Below are 21,362 nucleotides of genomic sequence, written 5' to 3' on the forward strand. Positions count from 1 at the left end.
GGCAACAGGACGAGACTTTGTCAAAAAACAAAACAAAACAAAAAACAAAACAAAACATCATTATTTGGTATATTAAAGTTGTTCTCTGCAATAAGGCTTTATTTACTGTGAATTTCCTTCATAGAAATTGATGCTGTTCTTTGGTGCTTATAATGTAAAACTTTCCCAGAAGGTCAGACAGTAAATCACCTAAGAAATGGGTGTCTAGATCGTAGATGACAATGTAACAGTTGGAGGTTCTTTTAGAAGCAAGTAGCTATCTGGGTTGAAATAACTGAGGAGTAATGTATAATCAGCTTATTGGGCCTGAGATGCATTCCACCCAGGAAGGCAGTTGTGCTGATTGGGTCTTTTCCTCACATAGCAAAATTTCCAGTAATTGTGGTGACAAAACCATGACCATTTATGAGAAAGTTATTGCAGTGATTAAGTAATATGTCTTTGAGATGGCTTAATAAAAATTATTATAAAGTGGTCCCCTCCATCACAATTATTTTTCATTTTTATGTTTACCAGACCACTGCAATTTATTTATGTATTTATTTTTTAAGAGATGGAATCTTACTATTATGCCCAGACTGGACTTGAACTCCTGGCCTCAAGTAATCCTCCTGCCTCAACTTCTCAAGTAACTGGGACTACAGGTATGTGCCACCATGCCTGGTAAAAAATACTAAAATTTAATTAGCATATACTCTATGCCTAGCATATTCTCTATGCCTAGCATATTTAATTTTTAAAGATTTATTTAGCTGTTGAGTAAAACATAGATGATGATTAATAGTGTATGCTTCACTTAGAGAAATCAGTTATGAAACCACCCTAATGGTTAAGAGCTATTGCTCAAGAATAGACAGATATGAGTTTAAATTTTGCCTCCTCTTTTTTTTCTAGCTGGGCTTTTGGGTGTGTTATCAAATGTTTCTTTGCCTAAATTTACCCAGCAATAAATGGGATTTACTAATATTATTTACTTCACGGAGATGTTTGGAGCATTCAATGAGATAATGTATTTAAAGCATTTAGCTTAGTATCTGGCAAATACTAAGCATTAAATCAATATTAATATTCTTTGTTATGGAAGGATTTGCCATAGATTTCCTTCAAATGCTCTGCTCCCCTTAAATGTATCAATTTACATGGAACTTCCTAGGAGCTCAGATATTAGATAAGATAAACAATATATATATGAAAGAATAATATTTTTCATTAAATTTAACCCAGGGACATGTGGTTCTCAATGGGAGTAGGATGGGGAGGAGGGCAGTGCTTCCCAGTGTGATGGCTTTTGGAAATGTACGAGCTGTCTTTGGTCTACATATACTAGTTAAAGATCTCTGGGTGAGTGACATTTACCTTTCATAATATAAAGAACATTGCTAGTTAGTATTATCAGTATAAAATGTATAGAATGTTAACTGATTTAAAAAATGGCAGCAATGCTCATTTTCACATAGGCATTTAGAATGAAACATTGATGAGATTTGTGATATATGTTCTTATGCAATTACTATTTTTATTCAGCATAATGATTTGGAATGATGCCTAATAAAATAAATGGTTGACCAGAAGATTAATAATATGTTGGTTTCTCAATAGAAGATGAGGAAAACATGTCTTTAAGATTCTTACCAATAAGGTAAAGTATCATTCAGGTTGTTCATTCATTCATTCTATTTATTTATTCAGCAAACATTTAATGAATGTCTGTTATGTCCATTCTGATTTATTTATTTATTTATTTATTCATTTTGTGTTTCTTTAATTTTATTCCTCTTTTATTTTGGATTTTTCCTGTTACCTCTTCAAGAGAGAACATTCTGCTTTATTTAATCTGCATCTAGTCCAATGATTGACAGATTGTTAAGCACAATAATAGGTGCTTAGCAAAAGAACATTGGATCATGGATTGATGAATGAGTGGTAGTTGAATAATAAACACATGATCCCTGCTCTCTAGAAAGTTATAACCCAGTGGGTTAGAGAGATGGTTTGGGAGACAGAAAAAGCTCTTTGAGAATGCCTTTTATGCTTTCTGCCTTAGCTTCAAATTTTAGTACGTAATATATAAAGTAGCAAATGTGCAGATTCGAGTCTGATATACAGAGATCTGTCTAATAGGGATGGGAGAGAGCCCTGGAATCTACAGTATTAGCAAGAATTCCAGGTAATTCTTATGTATGTGCTTAATGTTCCAATCTTTGAGAAATAATGTTTTAGTCCTCTTATTAGATCCAGAGAAAAGGGTCAAAATTATTGTCAAATTACCTTTACACTTACTTTTTATTGCTGCTACCACCACCACCAAGAACAACATAGCAAAGCAAAGAAAAACAAAATAAAACAAAACACGCTTAGATTGCTCCAGGGAAGGGAAGCACTAGGAGAAGCAGTTTGAGTAGCAGTGTGGGCATCTTTCTGAGTTCAGGAGAGTATGGCTTCTAATCTTCTCAGTTAGATTTCCCTGGTGGATGAGTGTGGACAAGCAGCATTCTGAACCATTTCTTTATCCTTTGCTGCAGTATTTTCTCCATCTTTTGTGGGGAGAAGTTACTGCTTATACTAATTTTACAGAACTGATGGCTATTTAGAAAGGCTGGCTTATCTTACCCATTCCTGAGTTTCTATTACTGTAGCTGTAGTTAACATTAGGGCTATTTGACCTTGGTGACTGTAAATGTCATAAGGCTATTCATACAAGATGTGATATTCTCATAAACAGCTTCTGCGAAAAGAAAGATACATACTTACACAAAGTAGCAGGCTCAACCAGTTGGAGAACTGATAGCAAAAAAGGACTTTGACTACTTTTCTGTCACTTGGTGTCACTATACACAGTCTAAGCATAACAATGTCTTTCAATTTCCAAAGTGCAAAAATTTGACTACCTCACACATTGGAAAGAAGATGAAATAAAAAAATTTGAGAACCACTTGTCTTTTTGAGTATCTTGAAGGAGAAAGTGAGTCTTGCTCTTCTAAATTTTAATGTGCAGCTTTAGGCAGAGGGATTTGTGGTAGCTGAGCAGAAACTGGTCTTGGGGAATCCTGGCTCACTGTGGAGTCAATCACAAGTGCTAGAACATTCATCGAGCTGTAGTTGATCTTTTGGAGGGTGGATTTCCCACATCCCCAGTGTTATGGGGACAAAAACAAGAGGGCTTTAAAGGTTGGGGTGGCCACTGGGCACCACTTTCTGGCCAGCTCAGAAACACAGCAGTGGATAAATCTCTCCCATGGAAGATGCAAAGCTACTCAGGGTGGTGGTGGCAGGTGAGACTCTCCAGCAGCACTGAGCCAAGGAAGACTGCTTCTAAAGCTAGTTATAAAATTGGGCCAGGAGCACATGGCTAAGATGATTAGATCCTTCACTTAAGTTGCTTGCATAAATGTTGGATGGAGGCCAGTGAGAAAAGATATTCCCTTAGTATTAATACTGTATTTCATTGTGGAGCCCTCATGCTCTATCAGGCATCTGCCCAGGGCCCTGCCTATTAGTTTTTGAGTTCAAATTCAGTCACACCCTGGGGGAAAGCAAGTCCTGGAGTTCTGGGCTAGGACTGGTTTTAAAAATTAGCACTTTATGGATCCAAAACCATTGGCCTCCCTGTCTCTTTCAGCATCAGGCTCCTAAGGGATGAGGCAAATTTTCTATTTTTAAAAAATTGTTTAATTTTATTCTTTTTTTTTTTTGAGACAGAGTCTCGCTCTGTCACCCAGGCTGGAGTGCAGTGGCCGAATTTTATTCTTATGAAAGTAAAATTCACGTAACATGCATTAGTTACTGTTTAACCATTTTTAAAGGGTTCGATTCAGTGGCGTTTAGTACATTCACAATGTTTACAACAGTTATCACTATCTAGTTCCAGAATATTTTCCTCACCCTCAGAGACCCCATACCCAATAAGCAGTCACTCCATTTCCCCTCTTCCTCCCCTGCCTGGATACCTCTAAGCTGATTTCTCTCTCTACGAATTTCTCTATTCTGGATATTTCATATAAGTGGAATGACACAATATGTGTTCTTTTGCATCTGGCTTCTTTCACTTAGTATAGAGTTTTCAAGATTCATTCATGTCATAGCATGTATCAGTACATCAACAGTTGATGGACATTTGGGTTATTCACATCTTTTGGTCACTGTGAATAGTGCTGCTGTGAATATTTGGGTGTAAGTTTTGTCTGAATACCTGTTTTCAGTTCTTTTGGGTATTTACCTAAAAGTGGAATGGCTGGCTCATATAGCAACTTTATGTTCAATTTTTTTTGAGGAAACACAAACTATTTTCCACAGTGGTTGCACCATTTTACATTCCCAGCAGCAATATAAGGGTTCCAGTTTTTCCACATTCTTGTCAAAACTTGCTACTTTCCATTTTTGAAAAATGATAGTATCATCCTAGTGGGTCTAAAGTGGCATTTCATGGAAATTTTGTTTTGCATTTGCTTAGTGACTACTGATGTTGAGCACCTTAAATGTACTTTTTGGCTATTAATGTCTTTTTTTTTTTTTGAGAAATGTCTATTAAAGTCCTTAGTCTAATTTTTAATTGGATTTTTTAAAAACTTTTTGTCATTGAGTTGTAAAAGTTCTTTATATATTCTAGATATTAGACCTTTATTAGCTATATAATTTTGAATATTTTCACTCGTTCTGTGATGAAAAAGTTTTACATTTTAATAAAGTCTAATTTATTTATTTTTGTTGTGCATGCTTTTGGTGATGTATCTAAGAAAGCATTACTAAATTCAAGGTACTAAAGATTTACCCTTAAGTTTTCTTTTAAGAGTTTTATTGTTTTTGTAAGTTTATTACAGCTGTGTTCTTTGTTGCCTGTGGCCATTGAAATCTGTTCTGTCAGCTAGTGATTTGAGACATTTCCTTAAACACTGAAATGTAGCAACTTCTTTCTTCATTAAGCATATCACTGGATGCTGTGCATTGTTTATTAGATTATAGAGTTCCAAAGTGATTCAAAAACTGACATCCTTTGCTTTTGTGGCGGAATGGAATATTGGAGTTCCTTCTCTGCCACTTTTGGTGATGACACCTATTCCTACTTTTCTTTGTTAAACACGAATTTTTAAAAACATCCTACATTATGCTGAATAGTGACATTCAAAGATATAAGATTCTAATCCCTGGATCCTGTAAATTTTGCCATGTAAGGGAAAAGGGTCTTTCTAAATATGATTAATGATCTTGAAAAGAAAATAATATCCTGAATTATCCAGAAGGACTTTAAATGTCAGCACATGTATCCATGTAAGAGGACAACACAGGAAGATTTAAAAGACACACACAGAGGAGAATGCAATGTGTCCACAGAGAAGGAGATTGAAGTGATGTGGCCACACTCAAGGAATGCCAGAGCCACGAAAAGCTGGAGGAGGCAAAACCCAAATTCTTCCTCAGAGTTTCCCGAGGGAGTACTGCTCAGACATAACCTTGGTTTTGGCTCAGTAAAACTGATTTCAGACTTCTGGCCTCCAGAACTTTGACAGAATACATTTCTGTTGTTTCTAAGATACCAAGTTTGTGCTGAGTTGTTATAGTAGTCCTTGGAAACTAACACTCCTTCTGTTATATTATTGGGCTATTTTATTTCATTTATGGCTGCTGTCAAAGGAAGCTACCCTCAGTGATTTCAAGGTGACTTTTTGACCTATTATGTAATTTACTTCACACACACATACAGAGTATCAATGTGTATATGTGTATATATACACACATACATACATATACAACTATGTATATATACAACTATATATACACACACACACACACACACACACACATATATATATATATATAGTTGTAACTGGTACGTCCCTTGCAAAATAAGAGAAAAGGAAACAAAAAACCCCAGGAATTTAATCTTCGGCTTGGCATCTGTTCACTAGAGCATTCCATTACATACCCTATTTATTTTCCACAAACTAGAAGGAAGATGTAAAATATTTATTTGGCATTCAGCCTCAGTGAGAAGGAGCCCAGCACAAATTACAAATATGAAAACCTCTGTATTTCATACAGGCAATATATAGAAGAATAATTATAATTCAATGTGATATTATAATAGTATATTAGCAAAAACTCATAGAATCCCAGAGAAGGGACTTGATTATTAGGGATACTAGACATTACTTCTTGAGGATGTCCCATTAGGTCAAGTCTAAAAGGATGACAGGATTTGCTAGGCAGGGAATGCATAAATATGGAATGTCATGTGCAGGGACACTGAAATGTGAAATGGTGTGATTATCTGAGAGATGTAATGGGAAGTTTTGTTTGTCTAGAAGTTAGAAGGTAAAGAAAAATAGGTGATAATGCTAGAAAAGTAGGGTCCCAAACTGTAGAGGGTCTTGAATGCTCTGATGAGCATTTGATGATTTGATGATTAATCTCTAGGAAACTGGGAGCCAACAGACATTTAAAAGCAGAGAAGAAAGATGATGTTGGAGGTATTGTGGATGATGAACTGGATCAGAGAGTTAGACATAAGAGAAGATAACAACTTAAGCTGAAACAATGGTAATGGGGATAAACTTTAGATTGGAATGACAGCCAAATTTAGAGTTGATAAGGACTTATTAGATTTGTGGTACAGATAGTATAGAGATACTGACATTCAGGAAGAAACTGATAATAATTTTATAGGTTGAATGTTTGTGTCTGCCTAAAATCCATATGTTGAAGCCCTAAACTCCAATGTTATTGTACTTGCAGATGAGGACTTTGAGAGTAATCAGGGTTAGATGAGGTCCTAAGGGTGAGACCCTCATGATGAGATAAGTATCCTTGTAAGAGGAGATACCAGAGAGGAGGTTCCATCTTTCTCCCTCCTGTAATGACACAGCAAGAAGGTGGCCATCTGCAAGCTAGGAAGAGAGCCCCCATCAGCAACTGAACAGGGCCAGACCCTGATATTGGACCTTACAGCTTTCAGGGCTGTAAGAAAATAAATTTCTCTGTTTGAGTCACCCAATTTATGGTATTTTCTTCTAACAGCCTGAGCTGACCAACACAATGCTATTGGCTGGTATGTAATACTTAAATATGAAATATTAGTGGCTTTTGACATATTTAGAAGATGAAGGTTGAGTATGAATTTTCTGTTTTTTGATGAACATAACTGGATGTTGGGATCCAATGTCTGGAAATCAAAGTAATTACCATTATTGACTCATTTAGTTCCGGAGAGTGATGGATGAACATTTGCTGCCAGGACTCAATTATTCTTATTATTCACAATCACACATAATTTTGTACTTGGGTTGGGGAGCCAAGGCCAATTTCTCCTTGAAGGTCAACAAGTTATGTGTGCATTTATAAATTAAAAAAATAACCACCTGCCACTTTAACAGGATAATTATATACTATCAAAAAGTTTTGGAGATCATTTCTACAACAGCGGCCAGAATAGTAGAAACGTATTCAATAACTTCACAGTTACTGAAGTTTGGGTTTTCTCTATTATACTTGTTATATATAAATGATTGTGGGAAATATCTATGAAAATTATCATGTTAGAATAACTCTCATGGGAGCATAGTTTCTTAGTAGAATACAATAGATACCATTAATAATAAAGTATGATTTTATATGTTGCTCCTTTTACTTCCTAATCTTTAGACCAATTTTATTCCTAAAATTTTTTCCCTTTGATATGTCTGCAAAAATTTAGCAGTGGAGTGCCTGGACATTGCTTAGTTATATCTGAAATCATTGACAATATATTATTTTTTATAAACTAACCTTCATTACGGAAATTAGAAACATTTCCATAAGTAAAATTGTATTTAACTTAATGAATTTACTTGTCAAAAATAAAAGACTGAAAATATCTTAGTAGCTTGCGAAATGTAGTCATTCAAAAAGTGCCAGCTGCCTTTATTCAGTTTTGGAAGTACCTGTATAAATGATTATATTCACGTGCCTAGATTCTCACTATAATTTTCTAGTACTGTTGTAACAAATTACTACAAACTTAGAGGTTTAAGCAATACACATTTGTTATCTTATAGGTCTGGAGGTCCAAAATCTGAAATAGGTCTTGCTGAGCTAAAATCAGGTGTGAGCAGAGTTGCAATCCTTCTGAAGACACTAGGGGAGAATTCATTTTATTGCAATTCCAGCTTCTAGAGGCCATCACATTCCTTGGGTCATGGCTCCATTCCTCCATCTTCAAAATCAGCTGGTGGAGTCTTTCTTCCGATGTGTTTCTCTTGTTCTGACTCTTCTGCTTTGTTTTTCTCAATTTGAGGGCCTTCTTGATCACATTGGGCCCACTCAGATAACCCAGATAAGAACCCATCTCAAGGTTCTTAGCAACAATTCCAGACTTCAGGGAGTTCATAATATAGTGGGAGACATCAATGCATAAAGATGCTTACCAGCATGCATGAGGACTGCTAAGAGGGGCTGTGCAGAACATAAAGAGAGGGCAGAAGGAGTACAATTGCCTGACTCTTCCTGGAACTACCCAAGGAAGGCTTTACAGAAGGGCTAAGTGACCTGGGTCTTTGTGAGAAAGGCAATTGGCCATGCAGAGAATTGAGTCAGTGATATTTCAGGCAGATGAAACATCATAGTCAAGGGCAGGCAAGCAGGGAAGAGCATGTTGCATGTATTATTTGAATAGGAGTGAAAGAATGTCTTAGGAACGAAAATAGCATTTCTTATTTATTCAAAGTGTCAACAAATTAAGGAAAAAGTCATATTTGCACTATCAGTTTCATATAAATTGAAAAATAGAAAATATCCAAATAGTACAAATATATCAAATAGATACAACAGAACCATGGTGGTGTAGAATGATCACTTTATTCTGCCACTAACTGGCTAGGCAATCTTGGGCACATTAATGTCTTAATAAAATAAAAGAGCTAGAATAGATACATTTTAAAGTTCTTTTTAGCCTAACAGTCCATGAAGCAAAACAAACAAACAACTGATGCCACAGTTTCTCTTTTTGACTGAGAAATCTGTGAAAGTTAATCAAATCATTTAGACTGGTTCATGTGTGTGGAAGCAAACAGATATTCTGTTCATCATTTCCATATGGTCTATTGGTAGCCATCCTGAGGCACTTTGCCTGGAAACTTCCCCTTGAAATATTGCAGAGAATAGAGAATTGAGACAGTGTGTTTCAATGAAACATTTGTTAGAGTGGTTTTCACGTGTGTGAAAAATCCGATTTTTTCATGTTCTGCATCATCTGGTCTACTTTCATCTGCTTTAAATATCAGTATGCTCTCTCATGGGGGAAGTCTCTGCCAAATATACTTTATCCCACTTGTATTTGCTGTTTGAGTTTTCTTCCCAGGAGTGTGTGAGGTTGGTAGAACAAGTGGTCCTTTGAAATTTGGCAGAACTTCACATGTGCCACATTTTCTGAAATCTTAGCTCCTAGCTGCTCCCCTTCCCTTACCACCTTTAGGCCTGTTGACATTTTTTTTTTGGCTTTTTGACTATCATACTTTAAACTGAGCAATAATTTTTCACTGAGACTATTGGTCAAAGGCTGATGGTCTCACCACTGCCTATAATAGAAGATTATATCCCAAACAGTCATAATGATAGCTTGGGGGACACTTTTAGAGGAGTTTGGTCTATGATGAGGATCTGTTTTGTTTTTCTTTCACTAAAACACCTCATGTGTAAATTAGTGAAAGAAAATCCAGAAATTTATCTGGTGTTAGTAAACAATAGACTTCGACAGTTACCACTGCAGATGTCATTAGTAATAGAACACGTCTTTATTTCTGCAAATGAAGAGGAAGGCTCAGTTTTACATTTTCCAAAGTTATGTGGCTCCTGTAAATTGGCTACTGTTGCACACTGAGGTAGGTTAATTTAATTACACTGTTTTTTTCTGGAATAATTCATACTAGTTGCTGAAAATTTTCAGGTGGATACGGGTTAACTATTTTCCTAGAGCCTTACTATCATGTCATAATGAAATATGTCTTAGACCAAACTGGACCACGCGAATAGGTATTTGTGCTAGCAGGCACAAAATACTTCATAGAGCCTGTACTGATGAAGTTCAGGTTTCTGATATTTCTGGTGGTCTGACAATGCAAGAATGGTTCTCTCAAGGAAGGCCCAATGACATTTTAGAGGCAAGAATCTTCTCTCACAGTTGATATCAGGCAACCAGAGATCCTTCAACTGGAGCCAAGACCATTTACAGGTCAAGCCACAAACCCTATCTTGAAGGGTTGGGGCTAAAAGTCTCACTAGATTCTTGCACTTTGCTCATGCGAGGGTAGTAATGCCTCCCAAACATCTTAGCCAATCCCCATATCTTGAATATTTTAAATTCATCACATAGGAATTTATTTCTATTATAACATTCACGTTGCTAACAAGGCATTGGTTTCACCAATAAAACCCTTTTTAAATAAGAATTATGCTAATTAATAAAGTATCTACTGATGATCAGTGATACTGGTAACAGAAACACTTGTAATAGCCACCTCTGGAGTGTGACCTTAATGGCATATAACTAGCTGACTTCTTCTGGAATACAAATTCCTGGTTGTACCTGGCTTGTAACTCAACCTAATAAATGTGACACCACACTGTCTATGCTGAAGTCCTTTAAAGAAAATTACAGACAACTACTCAACATTACCTTGTGTATTAGTTTCCCATTGCTGTTATAACAAATTACTCCAAACATAGTGTCTTATTCCATTTATGTTGCTATCAAGGAATACCTGAGACTAGGAAATTTAAAAAGAAAAGAGCTTTTTTTGGCATATGGTTCTGCAGGCCATATAAGAAGCATGGCATCAGCATGTGGTAGGGGCCTTAGGAAGCTCCCACTCATGATGGAAGGGGAAGGACGGCAGGCATCGCATGGTGAGAGAAGAAGCAAGAGAGGGGAAGGATGTGCCAGGCTCTTTTCAACAATCAGCTCATGTGAAAAACAGACTCACTTTTGCATTAATCTATTCACGAAAGATTTGCCCCCATGACCCAAACACCTCCTACTGGTTCCGACTTTCAAGATTAGGGATCACATTTTAACATGAGATTTGGAGGGGACAAATACTCAAAATGTATCACTTAGTGGGTTGAACAGTACAAATTTATTATCTTACAGTTCTGGAGGTCAGAAGTCCAAACTGGTCTCACCACTAAAAATCAAGGTATTGGCAGATTTGCATTCTTTCTGGAGGCTGAGGGGAGATTCTGCTTCTTTGTCCTTTCCAGCTTCTAGAGGCTGCCCTCATTCCTTGGCTCACGGTCCTCTTCTTCTGCCTTCAAGCAGCAATGGCAGGTGGAGTCTTTCTCATGCTGCATAACTCTGGTTTTATGCTTTCATCATCACATCCCCTTCTCTGACTCTCTGTGCCCCCTCTTTCCTCACAAGGACACTGTGTTTACATTGAGCCTGCCTGATAACCCCATCTCAGGATTCTTAATCACAGTTTAAGATTATACAATTTAAGCCTCCTTTTACAGGTTCCAGGGATTAGAATATGGACATCCTTAGGGGGCCATTATCCTGCCTATCACACCCTGTTAATATTCTAAGTAATTTTCTTAAAGATAATTTTGGCTGGGTGTGGTAGCTGATCCCTGTAATCCCAGCACTTTGAGAGGCCAAGGTGGGTAGATAGCCTGAGGTCAGGAGTTTGAGACCAGCCTGGCCAACATGGTGAAACCCCATCTCTACTAAAAATACAAAAATTAGCCGGGTGTGGTGATGAGTGCCTGTAATCCCAGCTACTTGGGAGGCTGAGGCAAGAGAATAGCTTGAACCTGGGAGGCAGAGGTTGCAGTAAGCCGACCTGGGAGACACTGCACTCCAACCTGGGTGACAGAACCAGACTCTATCTCAAAAAAAAAAGATAATTTTAATTTCACTTAATGGAATTCTATAGTAAGAAGAAAAAAACACAGGCTTTCGATCTTACAGATCATGGTAAACTCTGGCTCCTTAAGAGTTGCAAGCCATGGGAAAGACAACTAAAGTAATAAATATATATCTTGCAGAGTTGCCATAAGGATTAGGTTAAATAATGGATAAAAGGGACTTAGTCTGGTGTCCAGCACATAGGAGATACCAAGTAAAAGGCAACTAAAGTTAGCTTTCATGATGATTAATTGAATTTTGAAGATATACAGATCTTCAGAAATCATTGTGTCTAGCAATTTTCTACCTTTTCAGCAGCAGAACTACCTTCTTATAGTCCCAAATAAAATCTTACTTAGAACTCTATGAATAACCTCAATTTATAAGAAAAATAACAGCAATAGATATGTCCCTTTGATGGCATAAGTTTTTCCTGCTCCTCTTCCTCCTTCCTTGCCTTCCTCTTCTTTTTTCCTTCTTCCTCCTTTCCTCCTTCTCCTTTTTCTTCTTCTTTCTTGCCCTCCTTTTCCTCTCCTCTTCCTTCTTTTCCCCTCTTCCTTTTTCTTATTTCTTGCCCTCTTCCTCCCCTTCTTCCTCCTTTCCCTCTTCCTCCTTCTCTCCCTCCCCTCCACTTTCTCCTCCTCCTTCTTTTTTGCCCTCCCTCTTCTTCTCTACCTCCTCCCCCTTTCTTGCCCTTCTCCTCTTTCTTTTTTCTCATCCTCCTCCTTTTCCTTTTTACTTACTGGTTTCCTTCTCCTCCTCTTCCTCTTTTCCTCCTTCCCCTTCCCTTTTTCTTCTTCTTCTTCTTGTTTATCCTGTAATTCCTACTTTGGCAGACAATGTTTTTGCTGTTTCCACAGCCAATGATCTCTATAGTTTAAAGACAACCACTTGGAAACCATGGGTGTAGCATGACCTCTTAGTTTACACTGGAAGAAAAAGAGGTACAGAGAAGTTAGTGGCTTCCAAGGTCACACAGCTACTCAATGGAAGAACAGGTACCTGAATTCCTTACTCCTGATTTCCAGTCCAACTCTTTTCCCTATATTGCATTGGAAGTGGGGTAAGGCAGAGTGACCAGCAAGCTGCTAGAGGAATGAGGACTTTTAGAAGATTTAGTTAAGGCAAACATCCTTAATGATAGCTAAAGTAAACGGAGTCTCCCTTCCATAAACTCTGGTCTTGTACATCACAAAAACAGTATTCTGAAGTACAGAATTTGGCACTTCATCAGCACCACATGAAAAGAATGTTGTTTGTGAAATATACTAGATTAGAAACAGCTTCTCTTCAGCTCAACAGTATTAGAAATTTTGTTTGAAGCCTGGACTCCTCCACAAAGATTTAGGGTTTTGAATATAGGTTCCAGAGAGCTGTACTCTGCTGAAAATCTCAGAACACATTGATAGGAAAAGGCAAGTGCTTGCAAAACAGGGCATGGCTGTCTTCTGCTGCCCCACCAGGCTCAGTGGGACTAGAAATCTTCATTTTCAACTTCCCATTCAACACTGGAGTCAGAGTTCTTTCTCTACAAGGTGCTCTGAGGTGTTACTGAAGAGACAGCATAAGTTGCTTGCTGAGTTATTGTATAAAAACAACTTTAGTTTGGCACAGCCCTGAAACACAATACTGTTCCCTTTCAGACTCAAACAAAAAATCAACAGTCCGAAGAAACAGTCTGGCCCTTGTCTGAAATTAGTGAAGAATAGGGTGCTAGTTTTAAAACCAATGTCACATATTCTAGGATAAAGTATATTTTATTTAATTATCTTATTATTTCTTGAAGGAGCTTTAAAGTAAACTCTGAATTGTATGTTTTTCATGGTCCTACTCAACGTGATATCTTGGGGTAGTACTCTAAGTATACAAGTACAAGTGTGTCTATTATCTAGACAATAGATTTAGTCCACAATAAAGACTGACAGTAAAACTGCTTAGCTCAGGTTAACCAAAGGCTCCAATATTTAGGATGAATGTTGGAAACTTCAGCCAAAAACTTCAGCAAGAAAACAAATGAGAGGTTAATTATCTTGCCAAAAGAACTGATTTGTTTAGTAAAAAATGAAGATAAAAAACATCATGTATCCAAAACCTACCCCTTTTATTGTTTGAGTCAGCTTTTTATTCTGACTATATTGCTCGTACACATACAACCGATGAATTATGTGGCAGAGGTGCTTGGTGAGAAATTTGAGACTAGAATTAAAAAATTACTTATTGGGCCAGGCATGGTGGCTTCTGCCTATAATCCCAGCACTTGGGAGGCTGAGGCAGGTGGATGACCTGAGGTCAGGAGTTCGAAACTTGACCAACATGGTGAAACCCCATTTCTACTAAAAACACAAAATTAGCCAGGCTTGGTGGCGCGTGTCTGTAATCCCAGCTACTTGGAAGGCTGAGGCAGGAGAATAGTTTGAACCTAGGAGGCAGAGGTTGCAGTGAGTCAAGATCATGCCATTGCACTCCAGCCTGGGCAGCAAGAGCAAAACTCCATCTTAAAAAAATTATCTATTTATCAATACTGATTTTCCTTAAAGGGCAGTTTGGTGTAGTAATACAACAGCATAAACACAGGATTTAGTTTGGCTAGACTTGGCTTACAGTTCTAGATTTAGCACTTAGCCTTAGAAACCTAACAACTTCAGGAGAGTTTTCTTATCTACATGATAATACAACATTCCATGCCTAGTTTTTGAGAGATTAAGTAATAGACTGATGTAAAAGTGTTTGGTGAAATATTATAGAAAGTTAGTATTATTTCTCTGATATTTTTCAGATCCATATTATCTACTTCCAGTGACTTCTGACTTCTGTATTTTTTGGTAGAAAATTACTGGCTACTCTGACCTGTTACTTCCATCTTGGAATGTTGATGGAATGTTTCCCTTATTCCTTATTTGTGAGGTCTGCTTCATGTTTCATGTAGAACCTAGTTCCTGCCTCTTATTTGGAAGGTCTTGATTAATATTCCATGGGAAACATTTTACTCATTTAATTATTCTAATACTACAGAGTTTCTTTACTTCTTTTAACTTGGCACAAAAATTTTCACTCACTTGCACCATGATTTTGACATTTGAATCTTATCTGTCTCCTTGAACTTTCTCTCTTTTGGCTGTTTTTCCTGATTGATTTCCTTAATTCTAAGGACAATTCAAGATGGGTATGGAAGGGGAGAGAGAAAAACATCCAAGTAGAGCTATGAAACGCTTTATTATAGAAATAAAAACATCAGTGGGAGTTGTTTATAGCAATTCATCTAAGAAAATGATTGGTAAGAAAATATTCATAAAATAGCTACATAAGTATGTTGACATAATGCTACATAGTAATAAAAAGGAGAAAATGGTACCCAGTGGGTTGGAACCTAAAATTAAGAATCTATGTTAGAAAAGACACAGATTTGCTAATGAAGAAAAATGAGCTACCTTATACCTAAAGTACCTATGTGAAAATCTGCTGTAAGGTTGACACATACTGTTGAAAATTATAATTAAGATAAAAATGAGAGAACCATAGAACTACCATTTTGAGATCATATTAAGAGGCTATGTGAACAGAGAGAAAAAAAGTGATTAATGTGCTAATTCAAAATATAAGATTGACATGAGGTTGGATTGTAATAGTCATGAGTACTTCAACTGTCAAGACATGCTCAAGTCTTCTTAGGCTAAATCAAGAGCCTCTAACAAAGAATGTTTAACTTGTGTTTCCGACAGGTTCGTTTCCCTATAGGTATGAGAATTGTCCTGGTTAATGAAATGGTAATAAAAAGAAATGCATGACAAAGTGACTGTGTCATCTTAGCAGATCTTGGTGAACCAGAATTCTTGGTTCATAATACAAATTTTAGCCATGGAAGAAGTGAATGTTTGAAGACACAATTAAATAAGATAATGCACACGAAACACTTAGTGTAAGCTTTTATTTCTTAGAGCTCAATTTATAGCAGTGTAGGAGAATGTCAGTTTTCCTTGGTCTCGGACTTTTAACAAAGTATTGTAACTGAATTAAGGGCGGGTCTTTCTTGTGCTGTTCTCCTGATAGTGAATAAATCTCACGAGATCAAATAGTTTTAGGAAGGGGAGTCCCTTTACATAAGCTCTGTTGCCTACTGACATGTAAGGTGTGACTTTGCTCCTCATTTACCTTTAGCCATCATTGTGAGGCCTCCCCAGCCAAGTGGAACTGTGAGTCAATCAAGCCTCTTTCCTTTATAAATCACCCAGTCTTGGGTATGTCTTCATTAGCAGTGTGAAAACAGACTAATACAGCAGAGTTTCTCAGCTGTCTTTGTTTTTAAAATTTTTTATCAAGGCAAGTGCACTTTGGACTAGAAATATAAAGTATACAGAGAAGATTGAATTTCAAGAAGAATGAAGAAACTGGTTAAGTGACTTCTAGTTGTTTTGCCTTGTTGTATTAGGTTCTAGAATTCTGAGGCAACCAGCAAAGGAAATAGAAAAATAAAACCCTGATTTTAGTTTTCTTTTAACAGTCGTGAAAGCACTGTAGCACGAAGAATGGGAATGAACGAATGTGGTTTTGATTTTCAAAAGGGGTCACAGGGAGATTTTGCATTTGATAGACCGATAAGCCAACCAAATTTGAGCTTGGTTTCAATCTCAGGAAAATTTCTGGATGCATTAGTTAAAGGACGGTTGGTGTAATCTCTAGGAAACAGTGTGTATTCACTGAAAACAGTTCACATTAGGCTTTTCTTAATGCTATCTTTCATTGAACTCTAGAACAGAGAAATGCTGCGTATGGTGTGTTTCTCACTACATCCTTACAGAAATGCTGGAGAGCTGTGAGTTGGATCTTTGTAATTAGATGAATGTGTAACTATTTGACAGACTATACCAAAAGTATCTATAAATGGGTTATTTTGAGCCTATGAGAAATAGTGGAAAATTCTTCCACTAGTTTTAAACTCTTCAAATTTATCAGTGACCTCTGAATAGATGTTTGATACTTATTGAATTTGTATTAGGTAAGTAGTAGGAATATATTGCGTGAAAAAATATAAAACTATAGGCAAGATCTACTACTAAAGATGAAGTCTGTTGCAAATAAATATGTTTTATTTTCCTCCAAATAAATCACATAACTATTAAACTGAAAAAATATGACTTAGAAGCTCATCTAAAACTTATTTAGAAAATGACAGTAACTTTAATGTGAATTAGCATATGGTCACCATGAAAACTAGCTCTATTGGTTGTTGCAATAGTAAGATTATCATGTCCAGAATTAGGGAAACAGTAGTCATTCTTTACTTAATTTCAGTTAAATTGCCCATGAAGCATTGTGGTGCCAAGTATAAACACTCGAAAAGATAAATTGGTGCACAGGAAGAGAGAAATGACCAGGATGGGGGAACCATGCCATAGGATGATGGCTGAAGACACGTGAAAAGAGAAGACTTAGAGGACATGTGAGAGTTGTTTTCAAACATTTGAAGAACTATTTTATGGTGAATGTAAAATTAGGTCCAAAAGAATGAAGTTGTAAGATAAGAGGTTTCAGCTCAACATGATACAGCATTCTACAGAGCTCCTCAGAATTGGAGAAGCAAGTATTTAAGAATAGGGCAATTACTCAGCTGCGAATGCTACTGACAGAAGAATAGTTTGCCTAGCTTACCTTTTCAAAGCTGAGATTGCAACTTAATAAACTTTTCAGTTTTGTCACTACACAAGAGCATTGAAAAGCATTCCTTAAGCCTTCTGCCTTCATCTAATAAAAAGGCAAGCTGCATATATAGCAAATGTGACTGGTCACGTTGGTTAGGAAACTCTTACTAAAATATTCAAAACCTGTCCCTGGAACCAGCCCAGTCTGCCCAGGTCTCTGGGTCACAAGATAAACTTTAGCCTTTTGTTGCTGGTTCTGTAACCACAGTCATTTGAAAAGATGACCAGTAGAAGCCAAGCTTTGCAAATGTGGTAAGTATAACAAGTATGACAAGTCTGGAAAAATAACTCAAGATAATAAGTTTTTATTCTGAAATACTTGGATTAACTGCAACCTGAAACAATCCTAGTTTCTGTTTATATTTTTGTTACCATGGCTTCAGCATTTAATCTGTTTAATCCTGTCATTAAACTTAGCTTTTGAACAAAAAAACCACCTGCTTTGGTGCCTTCCGTTTTAAAAACTGCATCCGTAATGACTGAGGAAGGTCATGGCTTGTTCATACTGGCCTCCTAAGAGCACTCAATGGGGAAGGCTGGATGGTACATGGCACATCTCTCTTGGTTATTCCCATATGCAGGCAGCATTGTGTTTGATGGGGAAGTGGAGACAGAAGATGACAATATCACTGTGTATGGGAAGGAAAAACAAGAGCAAACTGGGCATTTTCTTCCTGTTTTTGTGCTGGATGGAATGGATAGGAGTCGTTACAATTTGAGGGCTAAGGATAATTTGTGATTATTGAATGAAATAATGTAGGTAATATAAAATGTAATTGCTTGGCACACAGTAAACATCTAGAAAATAATGATTATAATTGGAATTATGATTGTCACTATTTATTCTGATGGTATGGGATCACAGCCCCTTAGGATGACTTAGGTGCTTGGGGGAAAAAAATCTGTATTCAGATAAGATAAAATGGCTAGACTAGAGCTCCAGCTTGTCTAATTTTCTAAAAAGTTGGAGGCAATTGTCCTGTTGGGATTCATTAATTCCCATTAGTCCTCCACCCTAATTCTTACCGTCTCTACCCTTTAGCAGCTCATGGTCTAGGGGAGTAGACAGGCTAACTGTATACACTTATGATATATGGGTGATCCCCCTAAGCTCAATTACTTAACAACCCTTTCTTTGCTATTTGCATTTTTTCATGCCGTGACATTAACCTTGACAATGTAAATAGAGAAAGAGGTGTTAGGGGTTAGTTATGTTTCTTTTTTTTTTTTTTTTTTGAGACGGGGTCTCGCTCTGTCACCCGGGCTGGAGTGCAGTGGCCGGATCTCAGCTCACTGCAAGCTCCGCCTCCCGGGTTCACGCCATTCTCCTGCCTCAGCCTCCCGAGTAGCTGGGACTACAGGCGCCCGCCACCTCGCCCGGCTAGCTTTTTGTATTTTTTAGTAGAGACGGGGTTTCACCGTGTTAGCCAGGATGGTCTCGATCTCCTGACCTTGTGATCCGCCCGTCTCAGCCTCCCAAAGTGCTGGGATTACAGGCTTGAGCCACTGCGCCCGGCTTAGTTATGTTTCTCTAAAAGATATGTTGAAGTCTTAACCCCTGGTACCTGTGAAGTGACCTTATTTGGAAATAGGGTCTTCACAGATATAATCAGGTGAAGATGAGGTCACACTGGATTAGGGTAGGTCCTAATCCAATCTTACTGGTATCCTTATAGGAAGAAGAAAATTTGGACACAGATAGCCACAGAGATGACATGTGTGTACCTTTTTAGTGTAAAGACATGTCTTCCTTCAAATCTCAAAAATTTTAAAACACGGTTTTTCTAATTAATGCCTTTCTGCCATTCACCATATTATCTTCTGAAACTTCCGTTGGATGTATGTTGAAGACACTCAATCTAATTTTCATTTATCTTAAATTGATTTTTTTATATTCTTAAACTTATTGTTTTTATAAATGATAAAGTTTCAAAATAGGCTGATATGCAGACTTTTCTTAATGATAAAAAACAAAGAAATATAATAAAATTTACTGAGGACTTGTTATGAGTTTGGCACTATACAAATGCTTCATTTAACCATGGGCTCTGATGTGTAGATAATGTATACACTGTGTTTTAAAAATAATGGAACTGAGGATTTGAGAAGTTAAATAATTTGTCCAGCATCTTAGGGACCAAAAATGGTGAAACCAGAATTTGAGCCCAGGCCAGACTCCCAGGTTCTTGATGGCATCCACTCGGCTGTATTGCCTCTTTGTGGATCACAAAGATTAGGTGAATTGTGCACTAAAAGTTTTTCTTTTTTTAAAGTTAGCATTACAAAAGCTTTAAATTAAATTAAATTGTTTACCCCTGAGAAGTTTTCCTTAGGAATAAGTCAGTGGTTCTCAAGTTATTTTAATTCTCTATTCATTTTCTAATAAGGTTATATTCAAAGATTCTTCTCCTAAGTACACACATGCACACCCACGTGCATGCAAATACCCATATAGTTGTCCCTCAGTATCTGTGGGGGATTGGTTCCAGGACATCCTGTGGATATAAAAATCCAAGGTTGCTCAAGTCCCCGATATAAAATGGTATAATATTTGCATGTAACCTACGCATATCTTCTTGTATACTTTAAATCATTTCTAGATGACTTATAATACCTAACACAATGTAAATGCTATGTAAATAGTCATTATACTTTATTGTTTAGAGAATAATTACAGGAAAAAATCTATATGTGTTCAATACAGACACAACATTTTCTTTTTTTGGGTATTTTTAATTCACCATTGGTTGAATCTGCAGATGTGGAATCCGCTGATATGGAGGGCTGACCCTATATCCAAGAAGAATTTTAAAATCATTATCTTTTACAAATGTATATTCACCCATTGTAAAAAAGAAGCCAGTTACATTAAAAAGTGATTTTATGTGAAAATACATAATAAAAAATATTGCTGTGCCTTTCCATTGTCTTAATTATTGCTGTTGTCAACATAATCTAATGATTAGAAACTGGTCTTTATGAAAGTCAGGTGAAACAGTTTGTTTGAAAAATAGTTGTTTTTCGATGTGCAAATAGATATGGTCTCCATGCGTGTGTTTGTTAAAATTTAAGACGGGTTAGGAAAATTTTTTTGGAGTCTCCCTTTGGAGAGTGAAGACCTGCCCATCTTACTTTACGGTTTTCACCTGGAATCTAACTGCAAGTAAAACCACTTTATTTCTTGCATTTTTAGTTTCTGATTTTCTACAGTGAACATCTCTTTGTTTGTTTTATCAGAAACTTGCCTAATTTATCAGGGATATCTATTTTTTTTACGTGACTTCCCTTGCACACTTTTGTTTTTGTTTTTGTTTTTTTAGACAAAGTCTCGCTCTGTTGCCAGGCTGGAGTGCAGTGGTACAATCTCGGCTCACTGCAACCTCTGCCTCCTGGATTCAAGTGATTCTCCTGCCTCAGCCTCCCAAGTAGCTGGGACTACAGGTGCGTGCCACCACACCCAACTATTTATTTTTTTTTTGTATTTTTAGTAGAGATGGGGTTTCACCATGTTGGCCAGGATGGTCTCCATCTCCTGACCTTGTGATCAGTCCACCTCAGCCTCCTGAAGTGCTGGGATTACAGGCGTGAGTCGCCACGCCCGGCCTGCACACTGTTTTTGACAGTAGAATTTTATTCATTTTTTTCCTTTAATCTATACTTTCATCTTAGATCCCATCTAAGGAATAGTAGTTTTGGCCATTTTCAGGTAAGGGAAAAATCTAAACTTTTTATGTAACCTTATTTTGTAGTCTCATAGTTCTACCGCTTTATGGCAAATTCATAGAGTAGTATGT

At 37.0% G+C, this 21,362-nt stretch overlaps 1 long non-coding RNA gene across 5 annotated transcripts in view; it reads left to right on the forward strand.

Annotated features, from left to right (window-relative positions):
* LOC126963415 (uncharacterized) overlaps positions 1 to 21,362 on the forward strand; it is a 90,566-nt gene that overhangs the window by 33,475 nt on the left and 35,729 nt on the right. For 4 of the 5 annotated variants that reach the window (XR_007729060.1, XR_007729072.1, XR_007729067.1 and 1 more), the window contains 2 exons: positions 552 to 644; positions 1,525 to 1,639. This is a non-coding gene — a long non-coding RNA (uncharacterized LOC126963415). Of the gene's footprint in view, positions 1 to 551; positions 645 to 1,524; positions 1,640 to 17,161; positions 18,806 to 21,362 lie in introns of those variants that run through there. The other variant, XR_007729061.1, reaches the window with a different exon arrangement.

Source organism: Macaca thibetana, chromosome 1, assembly GCF_024542745.1.
Source record: "Macaca thibetana thibetana isolate TM-01 chromosome 1, ASM2454274v1, whole genome shotgun sequence".
NCBI lineage: Eukaryota > Metazoa > Chordata > Mammalia > Primates > Cercopithecidae > Macaca > Macaca thibetana.